Genomic DNA, 23,531 nt, shown 5'->3' with positions numbered 1-23,531 from the left:
TTACAAAGATAGATCTCAAAAGAACTGTTCTGTCAACTGCCAAAATAAGATTGCACCAGTGATCCTGAGAAAGAAGCATGAAAACCAACTTATCCAAACCATTACAATCTCAAGTTTTGCGTCAGTTATAGATAAAGAAAATTCAACCTGGGGCAAGACCGCAATCATGTACCCCTCTCTTATCCTTGCCCTATAACAACTCCAATCTTACTTCAGCTCAAGGAGTCACCTAATTTTGAAGGGCAATCTGATGCACATTAGATGAATGAAGGCTTTACCTCTGAGTAAATTCAACTGTGTGTGTTTTTTGCTTTTTGTTTTTGTTTTTGTTTTTGTTTTTTGGCTGCCATAATTCTTTCCCCAAACACATACAATCATTAAAGGGTAAAAATAAATTTTAGCTGGCTGTGCTGGTCCCAGTCATTGAATCTAACCCCTTCCCTTTGATATGCTTAGGTGGTTTTTTTTAAAAAATTTTTAACTTGAGAAGGAGAGAGAAATTTGAATTGGGGAGAAGTATGGAGGTAGAGTGGAGTAGATGGTGTAGCATCTGTTCCTGGTTTGATCTGGAATTGCCCTTCCAGATTCACTCTTCACCCTTCTCCATCCTGCTATATTCTTTAGGAGACTGACATCTATTGGCTTCATCAGTGGGCTTCCTACCATCTGGCTTTGCTTGGGGTTCAGCAAATGGGAAACAAGCTGGAGATCAGAGGGTGGACAGGAAGTGAAGTCAGGATATGTGCTGGGGATTGAATCATGCCCCCTATAAAAGGCATGTTCAGGTCCCAACCCCTGATCCTGTGGGTTTGAACCCATTTGTAAATAGGACTTTAGAAGACTTATTAGCTAAGGTGTGCCCAGAGTGAATGAGTGTAGACCATAATCCAAATTGGCTGAAATCTTATAAGCAAAGGAAATTGGACATGGAAAAGAAGGCCACAGGAAAAAGGTGGAAGTCAATGGAACCCAGAAGAGAAAGGAGAGGACTATTGTCATGTGACAGGAAAACCAACGAACCCAGGGACTGCTGGACAGCGAGAATTCTACCAACCCCAGGAGGAAGAAAGCCTTCCAGCCTCCAAAATCATGAGACAATAAATTCTCATTGTTTAAGCCAATCCATTGCAAGGTAATCAACATAGCAGCGTGGAATTTCTCTAATGCTTAGTTTCTGGATCTCCCTAGGTCTGAGATTCCCAAATTGTCCACCAAGTTGTCTTGGAGTGTTGCATAAACTCACAGGAGCACCATGGTATATTTGAAAAATTTGAAGGAAATGTGGTGATTCTTGACATATGTCAGACACTACACAAACAACTAGCTTGAGGTAATCCATTGCTCAGTAGGCTGTGCTATATTCCTTTTGATGTGACCATGTCTCTGGAAAGTTGGGTTTTGGGGGCGTTGCTTCGATAAAAAAGCAAATACTGTATGAAAATCAGTGTAAAACAGGAAATAAGGGTGGCAATATTCAATCTGCTTCCAAGGTTGGAGAAGTTGTGCTGTGCTCAATAGGCACATAAATCTCATTGTCAAGTAATGGTGGTTATTTAAGGATGAAATTAAAATATTATTTTGCCTTTAAATTTATGTATATTACTTTTTCAAATGGCAACTGAATTGTTAGGACATAAATACAAGTTGTCAGGACTTAAATACTTAATAAACAGAATTGTTAAGTATTTCTTTTGGCATAGGGGTTCTGTGAAAAAATTACTGAGACTCTAGGGATGCTGTGTACCAAGAAAGTTTGGGAACCTCTGCCCCAAGTCATCTTATACAGTCTCATGTCTTTAAATTCCTTCAATGTGCTTATGACTTCCACGTTTTTATCTCCAGCCCTGACTTCTCCCCAAACCTCCAAACTCTACTTCTAACTGCCAACTCTACTTCTTTGATTGGGTTTTGAATAATCATCTGAAATGAACCTTGCACAAAAACCAAGCTTTGGTTTTCTGCTATCAAGGTGCCCTTCCTACGGATCTCCCTGGCTTAGTATAAGATAGTGTCATTCACATAGCTGCTCAGGCCAAAAATTTAGGAGCCATTCTTGATTACTCCATTTCAGGGGTCTGCAAATTTTTCTTGAAAAGGCCAGAGAGTAAATATTTTAAGCTTTACAAGCCATATGGGTTTTGTCAGAACTACTCAACACTGCTCTTATAACAGGAAAACAAGTATAGACAATGGTAAAGGAATGAGTCTGGCTGTGTTCCATTAAAAACTTCTATTTATGAAAACAGTGGGTGGGGATTTAGCTTGTGATCTGCAGTTTACCAACCTCTGTTCTATTTTACCCTCATCCTTCCATCCAATCCATTGCAAATTTGCTGGCCCATCCTTCAAAATATGCCTTGAATATGACCACTTCTCATCACTTCCTTTTTGTCCAAGCCATTACCTTCTTGCCTGTACCACCACATGGCTTCCAAACATCCAGTCTTGCCCCTCTATGGTTTCATGGAGCAACCAGAGTAATTTTTCTAAAATATAAACCAGTTGGCATCAAATCTTTAAATTCTCCAGTGGATCTCCATCATTATCAAAATAAAACTCAAAGTTCTCATCATACCCTATTGGGCCACATATTATTTGCCCTCTCACTATCTTTCCAACCTCATTTACCCTAAACCCAGCTCCTTGCTTACTCTAATCTAGCCACACTGAATTTATTGCTATGCACCTTAGGGCCTTTCTATTTCTCTCACCTGGAATAATCTTCTCAAATATCTATATGGTTTGTTCCCAGACTTTACTTAGCTCTCTGCTGAAATGCCACATTCTTAGACAGGACCTCCCGGAGTTTCTTATATGAAACAGACTCTCCCCTTATGCCCAGCATACCCCAATCACTTTTTATCTCTTTACCCTGCTTTAATTTTCTTCCTAGTACCTAACACTGAAAGAAATGGTATTGGATAATAATTAGTTTATTGTCTTTCTCCCTCATGAGAATGTATGTTCTAGGAATATGCAGAATAAGTTGTGTTCATTCCTGAATCACTAGTGCCTAGCATAGCTCCTGGACTATAATAGGTGTTCAATAAATACTTGTAGTATGAATGAGTGAGTAAATGAATGAATGAGCTGCTGCCTTAGTCAGGGTTCTGGAAGGAATAGTTGAACCCAGATAGTGTAAAAGACTTTAATGAAAGGACTACTCATGAAAGAACAGAACCAATTAGGAATGTACCCCCAAGGACAAGCAACTGTAGGAAAATATTACTACCTGTAGGCCTGAAGGGACAAGGGTCGGCAACAGTGTTACCAGAGCCAGTGTCAGCTGGAGCTCTGGAGGAGAGCCCAGCTAGGATGAGCTGTAGTCACAGAGGGATGCAGCCATAGCCAGAAAAAATGACCAAAACACGGAGGGGGCCGGGAAGATATTCCTGATCCCTCTATCCCCTTGCCTTCCAATTTACTATCAGTGCTTCTGTGCTGGTTTGAAGATGTTATGTACCCCAGAAAAGGCCATGTTATTTTAATCCATTCCTGTGGGTGCACACCTATTGTGGGTGGGACCTTTTGTCTAGGTTATTTCAACTGAGATATAACCCACCCCATTTGAGGTGGCTCTTAGCCACCTTACAGGAGTCCTTTACAAGAGGATAAAGGACACAGAGAAAAGAGAGAGAAATACCCAGAGAAGCTGAGAGAGGAAGCCACTGAAGCCAGAAACTGAAAACAATGAAACCCAGGAGAGAAGAAACAGCAGATGCCAGCCATGTGCCAAGCAGTGTGACAGAGGTGTTCCAGATGCTTTAATTTGGACATTTTTATGGCCTTAGAACTGTAAATTTGTAACCTAATAAATTCCCATTGTAAAAGCCAACCCATTTCTGGTATACTATATTCTGGCAGCTTTAGTAAACTGAAGCAGCTTCCCATTGACTGACCCCAACTAGAAGCCAGAAGTCAAGGGAACCCAGATCTATTCTGGGGGCATGGGTCAGGGCAAGGAAAAGTGGAGAGGGATGGACAGTGTGGAAGGTGTGGGCAAACAGAGAATAATCAAGACAATTATGCATGACAAATGACTCCAGAACTTAGAAGGTTAAAAATAAGAAACATTTATTATCTCACATAGTTTCTGAAGTTTTGGAATTCAGGAGCAGCTTAGTTGGGAAGTTCTGGCTCAGAGCCTCTTATGAGCTTACAGTCAAGTTGTCAGCCAGAACTGCAGTCATCTGAAAAGGCTGGAGAATTTGCTTTCAAGTTCACTCATGTGCCTGTTGACTGAAGGCATGAAATGTGGGCCAGCATATGGCTGCTCACAGCATGGCTTCCTTCAAAGCAAGTGATCTGATAGAATGCCCAAGATAGAAGTTGCTGTCTTTTATAACCAAACTGTGAAAGTGACATACCATCACTTCTGCCATATGCTATTTGTCACACAGACCAACCATGGTACAGTGTGGGAGAGGACCATACAAAAGTGTGAATATTAGGAAACAGGGATCTTTGGGAGCCATTTTGGAGGCTTTCTACCACACCCAGATCTTGGCAAAATGTTAGGCAACTGGCCGCCTCATGATAGAGTATGTTGGCTGGAATGGGGTCAAAGCCCATGAGCTCCTTTCAGCAATGGATAAACAGATGTAAAGGGCACTCAGGAGCTTAAAATACATGGCTGGAGAAACAGGAATAGGCCTTGTGTGTACTAATGTCCCATAAACACAACTCTGGCTATGGTTTACATGCCGTCTAAGTAACCAAGAGCTACAGATCCAGGCTACAAGAGAGGTTGCTTCTGAGAGTTGGTTCTCTGTCTCTCCATCCCCAACTTCCCTAGTTCCAAAGACAAACCAGCTGTGTCAGAGCCACCTGGAGAGCTTGCTAAAAACACAGGTTCCCAGGCCTTATTCAAGACCTACTGTCTTGGGTTTCCTAGTCTGCTAGGCTGCTATGACAAATACCACACAATAGGTTGGCTTAAACAATGAGAATTTATTGGCCCACAATTTTGAGGCTAGGAGAAGTCCAAAATCAAGGCATCAGAAAGGTGATGCTTTCTCCCTTAGTCTGTACATTCTGGTGCTGGCTACTGGTGATCCTTGGGGTTCCTTGACTTGTATCCCTGCCTTGCATCATATGGCAATGTCTTCTCCTTTCTCTTCCAGGTACCATTGACTTCTGGCTTCCAGCTCTTCCCTGAAGCTTTTCTGACTATGTCTGAATTTCTTCTGGCTATAAACTATTCCAGTAATCTGGATTAAGACCCACCCTCACTCAGTTGGGCTACACGTTAAATAAAAATAACATCCTTAAGAAATCCTATTTATAATGGGTTCACACTGACAGAAATGTGGATTAAGATTAAAACATGTCCAAATTAGGGTACATAAATTCAATCTAGCACACCTGTTGTGGACTTGCTAAATAATTCTAATGTGTAGCCATGTTTGGGAACCACTGCAAAGTCATGTGGGTTTTGAAGGGAGAATATTCAGCCCGTAAGTCAAGGAGGGTCTGGCTCTGACTGCTGAATGGATTAAGTGAGTGCAGGCTTGGTCTATAACTGTGACTGTTTGAAGGCATGGTGGGGAAAGACTGTCAAGCAGCTCTTGTTTACTTATTGCTATTAATTATTTAAGGGCTGCTTTCCTACTTGCTTTAGGATTAAAAGAAGAGACAGACATAGCTCCTTAGAATGAAATGAACTAAATAAAGTGTACACACATCATGTGAAATTACAATTATATGGAATTCTGACTTTCTTGTTATTGAGCAATTGGTCATGGAAGGGCCTAGAGACACAGGGAAATTTCTGCAGACATAAGGGGTAGATGAGAAAACATTATAAGCTTTTCCCAGGATTTAAGTATTCAATATCATCTTCATCTCTTTGTCTTGTGTTTCATAGCAGGCTGACATGAACAATCAATTTGTTTGCCATGTCACAGCACAATTACCTGGAGCTGAAACTCTATGGCTTTTGGTAGTGTAACCCCTTCACTATTAATATATTTAAAAATTGCCTTTGAACATCTCTTTGAGGAGTTCCTGATTTCATACAGGAATGTAGAAAGCTGGTCATAGAGTCATTCCCACTCTTGCAACACAACACATTCAAAAACACACAAATTGCATATACATGAATTTTTTTTGAGAGAGCAGGAAAACCAAGTAGCCTGAAATCAAAGGAGAGACAGATACTTGCAGGGAGAGAAAATATAAAAGCACTTGCTTACCTGGGGGCAGATGATCCAGAACATTAGTATGGAAAACCCACTTAGAATCAGTGGAAGCTTAGTGTTGACTGGTGATTGATAGACTCTGGAGACCCTGGGGGGGAGATGCTACAGATACAAGGTAAACTTTTCTCCAGTCACATTTGTGGAGACTCCTGGGAAAGCTTTCTTCATGCTGAAGGCCTGGGGAAGAGGAATAGCAGCTATTGGGAAGGGCAGGGAACACTGCCAAGACCTTTCTCCCTTGTCCCCTTTATGGAACAAAAGCTTTAATTTATGTGAGGAAGGGCAATAAATGCCATTGTCTGTAGAGAACTGTTGAAAATCCATTGCAGCTGAGGGAAGGGAACAGAAATAAACAAACCTATACACTTGAAGGAAGGGCAGCAATAGATCCAGGGCCCAGAATATATGGGGGAGGTACTAGAGCACTGAGAAGGCCACATACCAGAGATTGAGGGCAGAGTATTTGTCTAAACCCAAGGCTCAATCAGAACAATAGATATCCCCCCACTTTCCCATAACAATCTAATAAGTAACAAGTAATAGTAGAATACTGCCTGTGAGGGGTGACAATGGGATTGGGAAAGCCATAAGGACCACACTCCCCTTTGTCTAGTTTATGGATGGATGAGTAGAAAAATGGGGGAAGGAAACAAACAAACAGACAAAGGCACCCAGTGTTCTTTCTTACTTTAATTGCTCTTTTTCACTTTAATTGTTATTCTTGTTATTTTTGTGTGTGTGGTAATGAAGGTGTCAGGGATTGATTTAGGTGATGAATGTACAACTATGTAATGGTACTGTGAACAATCGAATGTACGATTTGTTTTGTATGACTGCATGCTATGTGAATATATCTCAATAAAGTGAATATTAAAAAAACATATTGTACAATCTCACTTATATGAAGTAACTAGTATATGCAAATTCATAGAGACAGGAAGTAAATTACAGGTTACAGTTTGGGGGGAAGGGAGGAATGGGGCAGAGGTAGGGAGAGGGGTTATTGCTCAGTGAGTACAGAATTTCTGTTTGGAGTGATGGAAATGTTTTGGTAATGGATGGTAGAGATGGTGGCACAACACTAATACTATTGAATTGTATATTTGAAAGAGGTTAAAATGGGAGATTTTATATTGTATATGTGTTACCATGATAAAAATTTAAAAAGAAAATAGAACTGTACAGCACAAAGAGTGAACCTAATGTAAACTATGGACTTCTGGTAATAATAAAATTCTAATAATCTTTGTTCACTGATTGTTACAAATGTACCACACTAATACAAAATGTTAATGGGGAAAATGATGTCTGCATGTGTGTGTGTGTTGAGAGGGGGTATATGGAAGCTCTGCACTTTCTGTGTAATTTTTCTGTAAACCTGCAACTGCTCTAAAAAATAAAGTCTATAAAAAAAAAAAAAGAGTACTGCCTGAAGAGTTGTAAGAGACAGACACAGTTTGTAAAAGGAAAACTTAAGCTGATGTGACAGTGAAAAGAACTTCTAGAAAACCAGCCCCTAAGTTACCACTAGAGGAATTTGAAGACTGTGGTGCACTGAAGACAGCTAAAGTAATAATGAACTTCAAACTAGCTCAACTTTTGATTAAATTAACTCAAACCTCCACACTAAAGGCTTAGCCAAAGGAAAGACATGCACATTTCCAGGCATAAAAATTATTTATTTGGTTTCTACTGTCCTACCCAAGATGTCTGGGTTTCACTTAATCATTCTGAGGCATATGAAAAGGCAAGAAAGAACAAAACATTTGCAAGAGATAAAGAAATCAACAGAACAAGATTCAGAGATAACCCAGATGTTGAATCTCTCTGACATGGAATTAAAATAGGCACGATTAATATGCTGAAGGCCCCAGTAGAAAAGGTAAGTAATTTCAGCAGAGCGATCAAAATTATAAGAAAGAATTAAATGAAAATCCTAGAAATAAAGCACAGTAATAAAGATGAAGAATATCTTTATCTCATTAGTAGACCTCACACAGCCAAGGCAAGAAGCATTGACCTGGAAGATAGGTCAATAGAAATGATCAAAACTGAAATACAAAGAGAAAAATGAGTGATAAAGAGAAAACAAAACAAGAGAAGATCCAAGTCTATCATACACATAATTGGAGTCCCAGAAAGAGAAGAGAAAGAGAATGGTGCAGAAGAAATAATAGCTGACAATTTTCAAGAGTTAATGACAGATACCAAACCATGGATCCAAGAAGTTGAGAATGCCAAGCAAGATAAATACCAAAAACAAAACAAAACCCCTTTAAAAACCCCACAAAAACAAAAACACCCACCTAGGCATAAAATTATTAGATGGCTGAAAACAAAAGACAAAGAGAAGATCTTGAGGCATCCAGAGAAAAAAGGACACATTACATACTGAGGAAGAAAGGTAAGAATTATGGTAGTCTTCTCCCCAGAAACCATGTAAACCAGAAAACAGTGAGTGAAGATCTTAAAGTACTGAGAGAAAAATACATCTTTCAACCTAGAATTTCTAGAACAAGTACAAATATCTTTCAAAAATGAAGGAAAATAAACAGTTTTTCAGACAAACAAAAATGAAATAATTGTCAGCATAACTACTCTCCAAGAAAAATTAAAAGTTCTTCATGTACAAGGAATATGATGACCCACAAAAGTTTAGATAGACACAAAGAAATGAAGAGCTCTTGAAATGGAAAAAATTAAGATTAAAATAAAGTTATTTTATTATTTTAAATTTCTGTAAAATAAAACTTTCTAAAGCAAACTTTTGTTTACAGCAAACATAAAAGTAAAATGTATAACAATATAAAACAAAAGATGGGAGAAAGGAATTGGGGCTATACTACTGTAAGGTCTGTACACTACAAATGAAGCATTATAATATTATTTGAAGGTAGATTCTGATTAATTGATGATGTATATTGTAAACCCTAAAACAATCACAAAATTTTCTTTCAAAGGTTTATGTAATAAGTCAATAATGGAGATAAAATGAAAACACAAAGGCTCAATTTAAAAAGCATGCAATTAATATAAGAGAAGGCAGAAAAATTAAAAAAAAAGGATAAGCAGAACAAATAGAAAACAACTACCAAGATGGTAGATTTTAATCCAACCGTATCAACAATTACATTAAATGTGAATGGTCTAAAAACACCAAATGAAAGAGAGATTGTTATATTGGATAAAATAAAAAAGCAATCTGACTATATGCTGCTATACTAAATCCATTTAAAATAGAACAATAAAAACAAGTTAAAATAAGATAATGGGAAAATATTAATTATGCAAACACTAAAAAAAGAATCTGGGCAGTTATATTAACATCAGACAAAGTAAACTTCAGCACAAGGAATATTATCAGAGATAAAGAGGGACATCACATAATAATAAAGGTGACAACTGCCAAGAAGATACAACAATTTTATATGAATGTGCACCTAACAGTGGAGTTTCAAACTACATAAAGCAAAACTGATAGAACTGAAAGATGAAATAGACAAAACTAAAATTATGGTTGGAGACTTCAATACTATGCTGTTAGTAATTGATAGAAGTACATAAAAATCCATAAGAGCACAGAAGAAATTAAAATTTCACCAGCAGTGAATGAGGTTTCTAAGTTTTCCACATCCTTGTCAACACTTATTTTCTGTTATTTTGATCATTGCTATTCTAGTGATTATGAAGTGGTATCTCATTGAGGTTTTGATTTGCATTTCACTGATGGCTCATGATGTTGAAAATCCTTTCATGTGCTTATTGGCCATTTGTACTGACCATTTGTATATCTTTTCTGGAACAATGCTTTGCCCATTTTTAACTGAGTTTTTTGTCTTTTTATTATTTAACTGCAACAGTTCTTTATATATTCTAGACACAAGTCTCTTATTAGATATATGATTTGCAAATTTTTTCTCCCATTTTGTAGATTGCATTTTCATGTTTTTGATGCTATATTTGGCAACATAAACTTTTTAATTTTGATGAAGTCCAATTTACCTATTTTTTCTTTTGGTACTTGTTCTTTTCATGTCATATTTAAGAAAACATTGCCTAATCCAAGGTCATAAAGAGTTAAACCTATTTTAAAGAATTTTGTATATGATGAGAGGATGGGGTCTAACTTCATTCTTTTGCATGTGGCTATCTGGTTTTCCCAGTACCATTTGTTAAAATGACTATCCTTTTTCCCATTGACTTGCTCTTCATACCATTGTTGAAAATCAATTGACCTTAACTGCAAGAGTTTATTTCCAGACTCTCAATTTTATCCCATTGTTCTATTTGTCTATCTTTATTCCAATACCATGCTGTCTCAATTACAGAAACTTTGTAGTAAGTTTTGAAATTGATAAATGGGAGTCCTCCAACTTTGTTTTCCATTTCAAGTTTGTTTTGTTCACTCTAGATTTCTTGAATTTCCATATGAATTTTAGGATCAATTTATGCAAAGGAGCCAGCTGGAGTTTTGATGGTGATTGTGTTAAATCTGTAGCTAAATTTAATGTGTATTGCCATCTTAACAAAATTTAGTCTTCTGATCCATGAACATGGGATTCATTTCCATTTATTTAGGTCTTCTTTAATTTCTTTCAACATTTTTTTTTTTTGGTTTTTGGAGTGTATGTTTTACACAAAACCTATCAATGAATGATTATGACAGCTCTATTCATAATGGCAGCTCTATTCATAAATGGAAAAAATACAGATGTCCTTCAATTGGCAAATGGATAAATAATCAATGGTATATCAATGCAGTGGAATACCCTCAGCAATAAAAAGGAACAACCTATTGGGTCAGACAACATGCACCATAAATGCATTTTGCTAAGTGAAAGAAGCAGAACCAAAAGGTTACAAATGGTACAATTCTATTTATATGAGATTATTGTTAAGGGAAAACTATAGGGAAGGAAAACTGATCAGTGGTTTTCAGGGTTTTGGAGGAAAGAGAGGATGGACTACAAAGGGGTAGCATGAGGAAAGTTTTAGTATGAAGGAACTATTCTGTATCATGAATGTGATATGGATTACATGACATTCATTGGTAGGTTTTGTTGCCAGCATAAGTTTCCATTTCTCTAGGGACTCTATGCATATTTCAAAACCCAACTGTACACTACACAGAGTGAATTTTATTGTATGCAATTTAAAAAATCAACCAGGATGTAGGGGAACCTGAAATGAAATACAGAAATAGAGGGACCCAGCTACAAATGAATAACATAAACATATTGAAGTTGCATAGAGAAGAAAAGAACTAACCTAAGTAACTTTAGAAAACAGTGTTTTGACTGGAAGCTGGGACAAAATAATGTATACAGACACTGCATGCTAGTTACTACATCTGGTTCTCACAGGGAATGGGTCAGCAATTTTGAAATTACATTATGTAAATATTAGGTTTGAACAAATAAGTAAATATTTTGTAGATAACAAGAACCAGGTTGTACTGTTGGAGAAAGAAGTGGCAAATAAGGAGTGGGAGTAAGCTAGAATGAATCTTGTGGTACTGGATTAGAATCATAGCTATCAATGTGAACTCCTGAGTTTTAAATATATATATATATATACACATGCATTTCCTTGCTCTACTGGAAGTAGTGTCACACCTTAGCACCTAGATCTTGGTTTCTAAAACACTATTCTCTAATAAAAAGAACAAGGGGCCCTTGGATAAGTGGTTAATTCTAGGGTTGGGAAAAGAAAACACAAGATGAGCTTGGAGATCTTGTGCCAGAAAACAAGGAAATTCTTTTAAAAAGTATGGGACTTGTTAAAAGAGCACAGGAACCAACCTTAAAAAGTTCTTACCTGCCAAAGTTGGAGCAATTTGAACAACAGAATAAATAACAATTGTATTGAACCATAATCCACTGAATGAAGTCAATATTTATGAGCTCATACTGATATAAATAAATAAATGGAGAAGAAGACACAGCTCTTCCTTACAGAAGAATTCCAGTTAATAAATGTAGAAGGAATAAGGGAAATACAAAATTACAAGTGGAATGCCACAGTAGTAATTGTTGCAGGCAAGATATCCAACAATGGATGCTAAAATTAGTCAACAACAGTTTGAGAGGAAATAGGATATTTTCATAGCCTAAAACTAAAGTATCTCTCCCAAGGTGTTATTAACTACAAAGAAAAAAAAAATAGCCTTTTTTTTTTTGCTTTAATGGATTTAATTTTTAAAGCAGTTTTATTGAGATATATTCACATACAATATAACCCATCCAAAGTATACAATCATTGGCTTTTAGTATGATCAGAGTTGTGCATTCATCACCACAAACAATTTTAGAACATTTTCAATAGTTCAAAAAGAAAAACCTGATACCCCTTAGCAGTCAACTCTCAATCCCTCTGTCCTTCCACAGTCTTACAAAACCACAAGTATAACTCTATCTCTATCAACTTATTTATATTTACATTTTAAATAAAGGGAATCATACAATATGTAGTACTTTGTTTCTGGTTTCTTTCACGTAGCCTAATGCTTTTTTACAAAAACTATTATTAATTTTTAAATTGGAGACATTGTAGGTTTTCAGAAAAGTCACATAAAAATATAATCATCTGATATATCCCCGTTTTTGACACTTGCATTAGCATGGTACCATTTTTACAATTGATGAAAGAATATTAAAATATTATTGTAAACTATAGTCCATAGTTTACATTAGATGTATTTTCTCATATACTACCCTATTATTAACACCTTGTAATAGTGTCACACATTTGTTTTAATTCATGAGAGAACATTCTTATATCTGTATTACTAACCACAGTCAATCTTCCACAACAGGGTTCATTGTGTTATACAGTCCCATGTTTTATCTTCTAACTTTCCTTCTAATACCATGCATGCCCCAAAACTTCCCCTTTCAACTACATTCACAAACATAATTCAGCACTGTTAATTGTACTCACAATAATGTGTTACTATCACCACTATCCACTCACCACTAAACATCTAAAATCAACATAAATAGAAATTCTGCACAAATTAAGCACCAGCTCCACATTCTCTACCCTCATTGTATCTCCTGGTAACCTATATTCTAGATTCTAACTATGAGTTTGTTTATTATAATTAGTTCATACCAGTGAGGTCATAACAATATTTGTCCTTTATCGGCTGTGTTATTTCACTGAACATAGTGTCCTCAAGGTTCATCCTCATTGTTGCATGCATCAGGACTTCATTCCTTCTTACAGCTGAATAATATTCCATATGTATATACCACATTTTGTTTATCCATTCATTTGTTGATGGACACTTGGTTTGCTTCCATCTTTTGGCAAATGTGAATGATACTGCTATAAATGTTGGTGTGCAAATGTCTGTTTGCATCCTTGCTGTCAGTTTTTCTGTGTATATACCTAGTAGCAAGATTGCTAGATCATATGGCAATTCTATACTTACATTCTTGAGGAATCACCAAACTGTCTTTTACAAGCAGCTGCACCATGTCACATTCCCACCAGCAACAAATGGGCATTCTTATTTCTCCATATCCCCTCCAACACTTATAGTTCTCTGGTTTTTTTTAATAGTGTCCATTGTAGTAGGTGTGAAATATCTCATTGTGGTTTTGATTGTGAACCACAATCATCATCCACAACAGATTTCACTATGTTATACAGTTCCATGTTTTATCCTCTAGCTTTCCTTCTAGTCACATACATGACCCTAGACATCCCCTTTCATGCTATTTTGGTCACTGTAGTTTGGTAATATGCTTTAAAGTCATGAGTTTGAGTCCTTCAACTTTATTATAATTTTTCAAGATGTTTTTGGCTACTCAGAGCCCCTTACCCTTCCAAATAATTTGATATTAGCTTTTTCATTTCTGAAAAGTAGGCTATTGGAATTTTGATTGAGATTGCATTGAATTTCTAAATCAACTTGGGTAGAATTGACATCATAATGATATTTTGTCTTCCAATCAGTGGACACAGGATCTTCTTCCATTTATTTAGGTCTTCTTTTATTTCTTTTAGCAATGTTTTGTAGTCTTTGGTATATAAGTCCTTTACATCTTTTGTTAAATTTATTCCTAGATATTTGATTCTTTTAGTTGCTATTGTAAATAGAATTTTTTCTTGATTTCCTCCTCAGATTGCTCACTAATAGTGTATATAAACACTATTGATTTTTGTGTGTTGATCTTGTATCATGTCACTTTACTGAGATCCTTTATTAGCTCTAGTAGCTTAGTTGAAGATTTTTCAGGACTTTCTATATACAGGATCATGTCATCTGCAAATAGTGAAATTTTACTTATTCCTTTCCAATTTTGATGTCTTTTATTTCTTTTCCTTGCTTAACTTCTCTAGATAGAACTTCTAGCACAATGTTGAATAACAGTGGTCACCAGTGGTCATCCTTGTCTTGTTGCAGATCTTAGAGGGTGTATTAGTTAAGGTTCTCTAGGGAAACAGAATCACTGAGAGGTGTCCATGACTATAAAATTTATAAAAGTGACTCACACAACTGTGGGTATGCATGAGTCCAAATTCTGTAGAGCAGTCAGCAAACCGTCAACTCCAAGGAAGATGTCCAACGAACTCCTCAGGAAACGAACCAGCAACTTTGACAAACTCCTCAGGAAATGAACTGGGATCTTTGACGAACATGTTCAATGAACTCCTCAGGAAACGAACCGGCAACTTCGATGAACTCCTCAGGAAACTCTTCTCTGGGCAGCCGAAGAAGTGAAGGTCCTCTATCTGTCTTGCTTATAAGTTTTCAACTGATTAATTGGATTAAATCCAGCCAACTGCATTCTCTCATTGTGGAAGACATGCCCTTCAGTGAGTCATCAGTCACAGCTGCAGTCAATTGACTGATGATTTAATGAACCAGCCTGTTGGTTTATTAACCAGCCACAAATGTCCTCACAGCAATCGTTAGGCAAGTGTTTGCTTGCCCAGACAGCTGGGTACTATCACCTGGCCAAGTTGACACATGAACCTAACCATCACAGTCCACCCCTTGTCAACTTGGTAGTTATACACATCACCTAAAACCATACTTTATCTCTAAGTAGATAACACTAACAGACATATATTTTGCCTAACAATACTCTGCTGTGCAGCATACAACTGGAAATGCACTAAATCTCTCCAGAATAGGGTGTAAGTCCTTGGGTGACATTAGCTCTTAAAATTGATTTCCTTTAGCTTAAATACAGCAAAATGAACAGTATGGGTTATGCCATATGATAAGGGGATAAGACAGAGAAGAAAGCAAAGATATTTGCTTTACAGACAAATGCAAACATAATCATAACAAAATGAGGAGGAAATATTCATGCCATCATAGTCCCTGTTTCTGTAACTGGTCACACGGCCATTGTTCATATTTATCACTACCTTCTTCCACTACCCATTCCATGTTCCCTTTACCCTCAGCAAGCACTTCAGCTGGCCATGGTTCTTTGTCTGGTGGGGTGACCCAAACCTTCATTCCTGAAGTTTCTTGGCCATTGGTAGTCCTGCCTGGATTGGGTTGTTGCAGTTTTCCATTGACTTGAATCACGGGGCATGGTAGTACTAAGAGATGCCCTAGGGGATCTCCTGTATTCCAGGAAAATTCTTCTTTACCTCCATTGTGTAGCTGCAGTGCTATTTCCCCTTGATAGTCAGGATCAATCACCCCAGCCAGTACAGTAACCCCCCTCCTTGCCTGTTGATTCAGAGGCATAAGAAGCCCAAAGTGGCCAGGTGGCAGTCTTAACTTCCAGTTCAATGGGATTATTGTTATATGTCCTGGTGGAAGCACTCCTCCTTTTGGAACCAAGACCTGTAGACCAGCAGAGCTTAAGCTTGCAGGGACAGGAAGCAAAAATTTACCTAGTGGATCACTAGGAGTGATAGTGAGTGGTGCCACTCCTGTTTCCACCCCTTGATTCCTGGACCCATGAATCCTGGCTATGGGAGAAACAGCACCATAGAGTGGATGCTTATTCAGAGCATACACAGCCTCCTGGAGAACACTGCCCCAGCCCTGCAAAGTATTGCCACCTAGTTGGCACCATAGTTGAGTCTTCAACAGGCCTTTCTACCATTCTATCAACCCAGCTGCCTCTGGATGATGGGGAACATGGTAAGACCACAGAATTCCATGAGCAGGTGCCCATTCCCTCACTTCATTTGCTGTGAAGTGGGTTCCTTTGTCTGAAGCAATGCTGTGTGGAATACCATGATGGTGGATAAGGCATTCTGTAAGTCCACAGGTGGTAGTTTTGGCAGAAGCATGTCATGCAGGGAAGGCAAACCCATATTCAGAGTATGTGTCTATTCCAGTAAGAACAAATTGCTGCCCCTTCCATGATGGAAGTGGTCCAATGTAATCAACTTGCCACCAGGTAGCAAGCTGATCACCTCAGGAATGGCACCATATTGGGGACTGAGTGTGGGTCTCTGCTGCTGGCAGATTGGGCACTCAGCAGTGGCTGTGGCCAGGTCAGCCTTGGTGAGTGGAAGTCCATGTTGCTGAGCCCATGCATAACCTCCATCCCTACCACCATGACCACTTTGTTCATGAGCCCATTGGGCAATGACAGGTGTTGCTGGGGAAAGAGGCTGATTGGTATTTACCAAACAGGTCATTTTATCCACTTGGTTATTAAAATCTTCTTCTGCTGAAGTCACCCTCTGGTGAGCATTCACATGGGACACAAATATCTTCATGTTGTTTGCCCACTCAGAAATGTCTATCCACATACCCCTTCCCCAGACTTCTTTGTCACCAATCTTCCAATCATGTTCCTTCCAAGTCCCTGACCATCCAGCCAAACCATTAGCAACAGCCCATGAATCAGTATACAGACGCACCTCTGGCCAGTTCTCCTTCTAAGCAAAGTGAACAACCAGGTGCACTGCTCGAAGTTCTGCCCACTGGGAGGATTTCCCCTCACCACTGTCCTTCAGGGACATCCCAGAAAGGGGCTGCAGTGCTGCAGCTGTCTACTTTCGGGTGGTGCCTGCATATCGTGCAGAACCATCTGTAAACCAGACCTGAGTTTTCTCTTCCTCAGTCAACTGTAAGGAACTCCCCAAGATTCCATAGCTGTGGACTGGGAAAGAGAAGGTAAGGTGGCAGGAGTGGGAGCCATGGGCATTTGGGCCACTTCCTCATGTAACTTACTTGTACCTTCAGGACCTGCTCGAGCTCTATCTCATATATACCATTTCCATTTTATGATGGAGTGCTGCTGTGCATGCCCAACTTTATGGCTTGGTGGGTCAGACAACACCCAGCTCATGATAGGTAACTCAGGTCTCATGGTTACTTGGTGGCCCATGGTTAAGCATTCTGTCTCTACTGAGGCCCAGTAGCAGGCCAACAGCTGTTTCTCAAATGGAGAGTAGTTATCTGCAGAGGATGGTAAAGCTTTACTCCAAAATCCTAAGGGCCTGCATTGTGATTCTCCTATAGGAGCCTGCCAAAGGCTCCAAACAGCATCTCTATTTGCCACTGACACTTCCAGCACCATTGGGTCTGCTGGATCATATGGTCCAAGTGGCAGAGCAGCTTGCACAGCAGCCTGGACCTGTTGCAGAGCCTCATCTTGTTCCGGTCCCCACTCAAAACTAGAAGCTTTTCTGGTCACTGAGTAAATGGGCTGGAGTAGCACACCTAAATGAGGAATATGTTGTCTCCAAAATCCAAAGAGGCCAACTAAGCATTGTGCCTCTTTTTTGGTCATAGGAGGAGCCAGATGCAACCGCTTATCCTCCACCTTAGAGGGAATATCTCAACACCACTGGATACCTAGAAATTTTACTGAGGTGGAAGGCCCCTGTATTTTTGTTGGATTTATCTCCCATTCTCTGCCATGCAAATACCTTACCAACAAATCTACAATAGTTGCTACTTCTTGCTCACTAGGTCCAATCAACATGATATCATCAATATAATGGACCAGTGTGATGTCTTGTGGGAGGGAGAAACAATCAAATCCCTGAGAACAATATTATGACATAGGGCTGGAGAGTTGATATAACCCTGAGGTAGCACAGTGAATGTAAACTGCTGGCCTTGCCAGCTGAATGCAAACTGCTTCTGGTGGTCCTTGCTGACAGCAATTGAGAAAAAAGCATTTGCCCGATCAATAGCTGCATACCAGGTACCAGGGCATGTGTTGATTTGCTCAAGCAATGATACCACATCTGGAACAGCAGCTGCAATTGGAGTCACCACCTGGTTAAGCTTATGATAATCCACTGTCATCCTCCAAGACCCGTCTGTTTTCTGCACAGGTCAAATAGGAGAATTGAATGGGGATGTGGTGGGAGTCACCACCACGGCATCCTTCAAATCCTTAAGAGTGGCATTAACCTCTGCAATCCCTCCAGGAATCTAGTATTGCTTCTGGTTCACTATTTTGCTAGGCAGGGGCAGTTCTAGTAGCTTCCACTTGGCCTTTCCCACCATAATAGCCCTCACACCATGAGTCAGAGAACCAATGTGAGGATTCTGCCAGTTGCTGAATATGTCTATTCCAATTATGCATTCTGGGACTGGGGAAATAACCACAGAATGGGTCCAGGGACCCACTGGACCCACTGTGAGATGGACCTGAGCTAAAACTCCATCAATCACCTGACCTCCATAAGCCCTAACTCTGACTGGTGGACCAGAGTGATGTTTTGGGTCTCTAGGAATTAATGTCACTTCTGAACCAGTGTCTAATAATCCATGAAATATCTGATCATTTCCTTTTCCCCAATGCACAGTCACCCTGGTAAAAGGCCATAGGTCCCCCTGGGGAAGGCTGGGAGGAAGAGTAACAGTATAAATTTTTGTCAGTGTAACAGGGTCTTTCCCCAAGGGTACCCAGCCTTCCTCTCATTCAAGGGGCTCTGGATCTGTAAACTGTCTCAACTCTGGGAATTGATTAAGGGACCATGACTCTCTGTTTTTGTAATTCAAGGGAGACTTTTGTTCACATGACCTAGAATTCTTCTGCCTATATATTTCAAACAAGAATTTAGTCAATTGCCCATGTATTTTACTACTTGGTACTCCATGATCCACTAGCCAATGCCATAAGTCTCTGTGAGTCATATTATTTTGATTGCTGCTTTGAGCCTGTTTTCCATTATGGTAGCCATGCCCACCTTGTCTGTGGTGATTAACTGCAGCCACTTGGCTTCTGCTGACTCGTGATCCGATTATCCCCATTGTGTTTAAGGATTCCAGTTCAGTGACAGCAGTTCCTACAGTAATATCTGACCTACAGAGAAGGGCAACTACAGAGCTCTTCAGGGATGATGGAGCTAGTCTCACAAATTTATTCCTCACAGTCCTGATAAAAGATGTGTCCTCTGGACATTCCAGGGGTGTGTGAGCAGGTCTTCCATGATAAATCCACTCCAACATCCCAATCTCTCTAAGCCTTTGCATTCCCTCCTCCACATTGTACCAGGCCAGTTCTGGCATTTCAACCTCTGGTAATGCCGGCCACCTTTTGATCCATGTTTCAGCCAGCCACCCAAACTGTTAACCCCCTTTCTAACCCCTCAAGCTACAACATTGAATGCAGAATCTCTGCTTAGTGGGCCCATATCCATAAATTCAGCCTGATCCAACCTTATATTCCTTCCACCATTATCCCACACCCTTAATATCCATTCCCACACATATTTCCCTGGTTTCTGTCTGTATAAGTTGGAAAACTCATACAGTTCTTTTAGAGTATAGTGTACTTCTTCATGGGTCACACTTTGTACCTCACCCTTTGGGGCCTGTTGGGACTTTAGTCTAGTTATAGGTCTTGAAGCAAAGACTGGTGGTGGGGGTGAGTCATGAAAAGAGTTAGAATTACCCCACAAGCCATTTACCTCAAGACATTCTGTTACATTTTCATCTCTTAAAACAGGGTTAATCTCTCCAGACAGAGGCGTGAGGGCTGCTTCCTCAGGGAGGTGATTACAGGATTAGCAGGCACTGAAGGGTTAATCTGTTTAGGTGGGGGTTGGGTGGCAGGCTCTTTAGGGCAGACTGGAGGTGGGGAAGCTGTTTCCTCAGGACAGCCCTCTACAGGTAAATCTAATAATGACTCAACAGAATCCGGGGTTCCAATGTCCTCACTGCCATTATTATCAATCCATATGTCCCCATCCCAAGTTTTGGGATCCCATTCTTTTCCAATCAATGCCTTTACTTTAACAGCAGACACCCTGAGAGGTTGAGATTTTAGTTTATGTTGTAAATCTGCTACTTGCACAATGAGAGTCTGTGTCTAGTTTTCAGAAACCTCAAGTCTGCGGGCACAGGAAATAAGATTTTCTTTCAGGGCACACATAGAAACCTTTACATCTGTCATACGGCATTTAAGTTTTGAATTTGAAGCCTTTAGCTCATCCCTTTCTCTTACAACTTTATCCAACGTATCTAAGAGCAGCCAGCCAACATCATAATACCTCTTAATTCTGCAAAACTCTGTGAAGGTGTCAAAAACACTGTCACCCAGAGCCTTGCTTTGTACTAGAGTATGATTAGGAGAATCAAATGGTGCTATTTTGTGTATCTCCTTTGCCAACTCATGTCATGGACTCTCAGTGTCCTCTTGATTATTGGAAATAGAGTCATTAGTGCCTTTGAATCTACTCAGAGTAGAAAACAAATTGTAAAAGCCCATTTTAAGATTCTGTTTCTCAAGAACCACTCCTGGTACCAAGTTGTATTAGTTAAGGTTCTCTAGGGAAACAGAATCACTGAGAGGTGTCTATGACTATAAAGTTTATAAAAGTGACTCATGCAACTGTGGGTATGCATGAGTCCAAATTCTGTAGAGCAGTCTGCAAACTGTCAACTTCAAGGATGATGTCCGATGAACTCCTCAGGAAACGAACTGGCAACTTCGACGAATTCCTCAGGAAATGCTTCGCTGGGCAGCCAAAAAAGAAGTGAAGGCCCTCTATCTGTCTCACTTATAAGTCTTCAACTGGTTAACTGGATTAAATCCAGCCAATTGCATTCTCTCATTGTGGAAGACATGCCCTTTGGTGAGTCCTCAGTCACGGCTGCAGTCAATTGATGATTTAATGAGCCAGCCTGTTGGTTTATTAACCAACCACAAACGTCCTCACAGCAATTGTTAGACAAGTGTTTGCTTGACCAGACAGCTGGGTACTATCACCTGGCCAAGTTGACACATGAACCTAACCATCACAGAGGGAAAGCTTTAAATCTTTCACCACTGAGTATAATGTTAGCTATGGGTTTTTCATTTATGCCATTTTTCATGTTGAGAAAGTTTCCTTCTATTCCTATCACTCAAAGTGCTTTGATCAAGCAAGGATGTTGGATTTTGTCAAATGCCTCTTCTGTATTTGACAATCAAGATTATCATGTGGTTTTTCCCCTTCAATTTGTTAACATGATGTATTACATTAATTGATTTTCTTGTGTTGAACCACACTTGTATACCTGGGATAAAATCCACTTGCTCTTGGTGTATAGTTCTTTTAATGTGCTGCTGGATTCAATTTGCAGGAATTTTTTTGAGGATTTTTGCATCTATATTCATCAGAGAAATTGGTGTGTAATTTTCTTTTCTTGTAGTATCTCTATCTGGCTTTGCTATTAGGGTGATATTAGCTTTATAGAATGAGGTAGAGTTTCCTCCTCTTCAAATTTTTGGAAGAGTTTGAGCAGGATTGGCATTAATTCTTCTTGGAATGATTGGTAGAATTCACCAGTGAAGCCATCTGGTCCTGGGCTTTTCTTTGTTGGAAGGGTTTTAATGACTGCTTCAAACTCTTTATTAGTAATTGTTATGTTGTGGTCTTCTATTGCTTTTAGAGTCAGTGTATGTAGTTCATGTGCTCATAGGAGTTTGTCCATTTCATTTGCATTGTCTAATTTATTGTCATACAGTTGTTCATATTATCCTCTTATGATCCTTTTATTTCTGTAGGGTCATTAGTAACATGCTCCCTCTCATATTTGATTTTATTTGCTTGCCTCTTCTCTCTCTTTTTCCTTGCCAGTCTAGCCAAGGGTTTGCCAATTCTATTGACCTTCTCAAAGAACCAACTTTTGGTTTTGTTAATTCTCTCTATTGATTGTTAGTCTTAATTTCATTTATTTCTTCTCTAATCTTTATTATTTCTTCCCTTCTGCTTGTTTTGGCATTAGTTTGTTGTTCATTTTCTAGTCCCTCCAGGTGTTCATTAGGTCTTTGATATTAGCTCTTTCTTCTTTTTTAATGTAGAAGTTTAGGGCTATAAATTTCCTTCTCAGCCATGCCTTTGCTGCATCCCATTAGTATTGTATGTTGTGTTCTCGTTTTCATTCACTTCCAGATATATTCTGATTTCTCTTGCAATTTCTTCTTTGACCCACTGATTATTTAAGAGTGTGTTATTTAACTTCCATGTATTTGTGAATTTTCCAGTTCTCTACCTGTTATTGATTTCTAGCTTCATTTCATTGTGGTCAGGTTGTTTTGCATAATTTCAATGTTTTTTAACTTTTTTGAGACTTTTTTGGGATCCAGCATGTGGTCTATCCTGGAGAATGATCCATGACCACTTGAGAAGAATGTGTATCCTGCTGTTTTGTGGTGCAATGATCTGTATAGGTCTGCTAGGTGTAGTTCACTTATCATATTCAATTCTCTATTCCCTTGTTGATCTTCTGTCTAGATGTTCTTTCTATTAGTGAGAGTGGTATATTGAAGTCTCCAACTATTATTGTAGAGGAGTGTATTTCTCTCTTCAGTTTTGCTTCATGTATTTTGGGACACCATCAGGTGCATAAATATTTATGATTGTTATTTCTTCTTGGTAGATTCCACTTTTATTAAAATATAGTGTCCTTCTTTGTCTCTTATAGCAGTTTTGCATTTAAAGTCTATTTTGTCTGACATTAGTATATCTACCCAATTCTTTTTTCTTTACTGTTTGCATGGAATATCTTTTTCCAACCTTTAACTTTCCAGCTATTTGTATCTTTGGTCTAAAATGATTCTCTTGTAGAAAGAATATAGTTGGATTATATATTTTTTTAAATCCATTCTGCCAATTTGTGTCTTTTGATTGGGCAGTTAAATCAATTAACATTCAATGTTATTACTGTAAAGACAGTACTCACTTCAACCATTTTATCCTTTGGTTTTTATATGTCATATCTTGTTTTTTACCCTTGTAGTTACCCTTATTGATAATTGTCATTTCTACACTCTCCTCCAAACCACTCTCTCTCCTGTCTTTTCCATTTAGCCTGCAGAATTTCCTTTAGCATTTTTTGTAGGGTAGGTCTCTTTTTGATGAACTCTCTCAGTTCCTGTTTATCAATAAATA

The sequence above is a fragment of the Choloepus didactylus genome, chromosome X (assembly GCF_015220235.1).
Source record: "Choloepus didactylus isolate mChoDid1 chromosome X, mChoDid1.pri, whole genome shotgun sequence".
In the NCBI taxonomy this organism is placed as follows: Eukaryota; Metazoa; Chordata; class Mammalia; order Pilosa; family Megalonychidae; genus Choloepus; species Choloepus didactylus.
The sequence above is the reverse complement of the archived record's forward strand: the minus strand, read 5'-3'. Positions refer to the sequence as shown.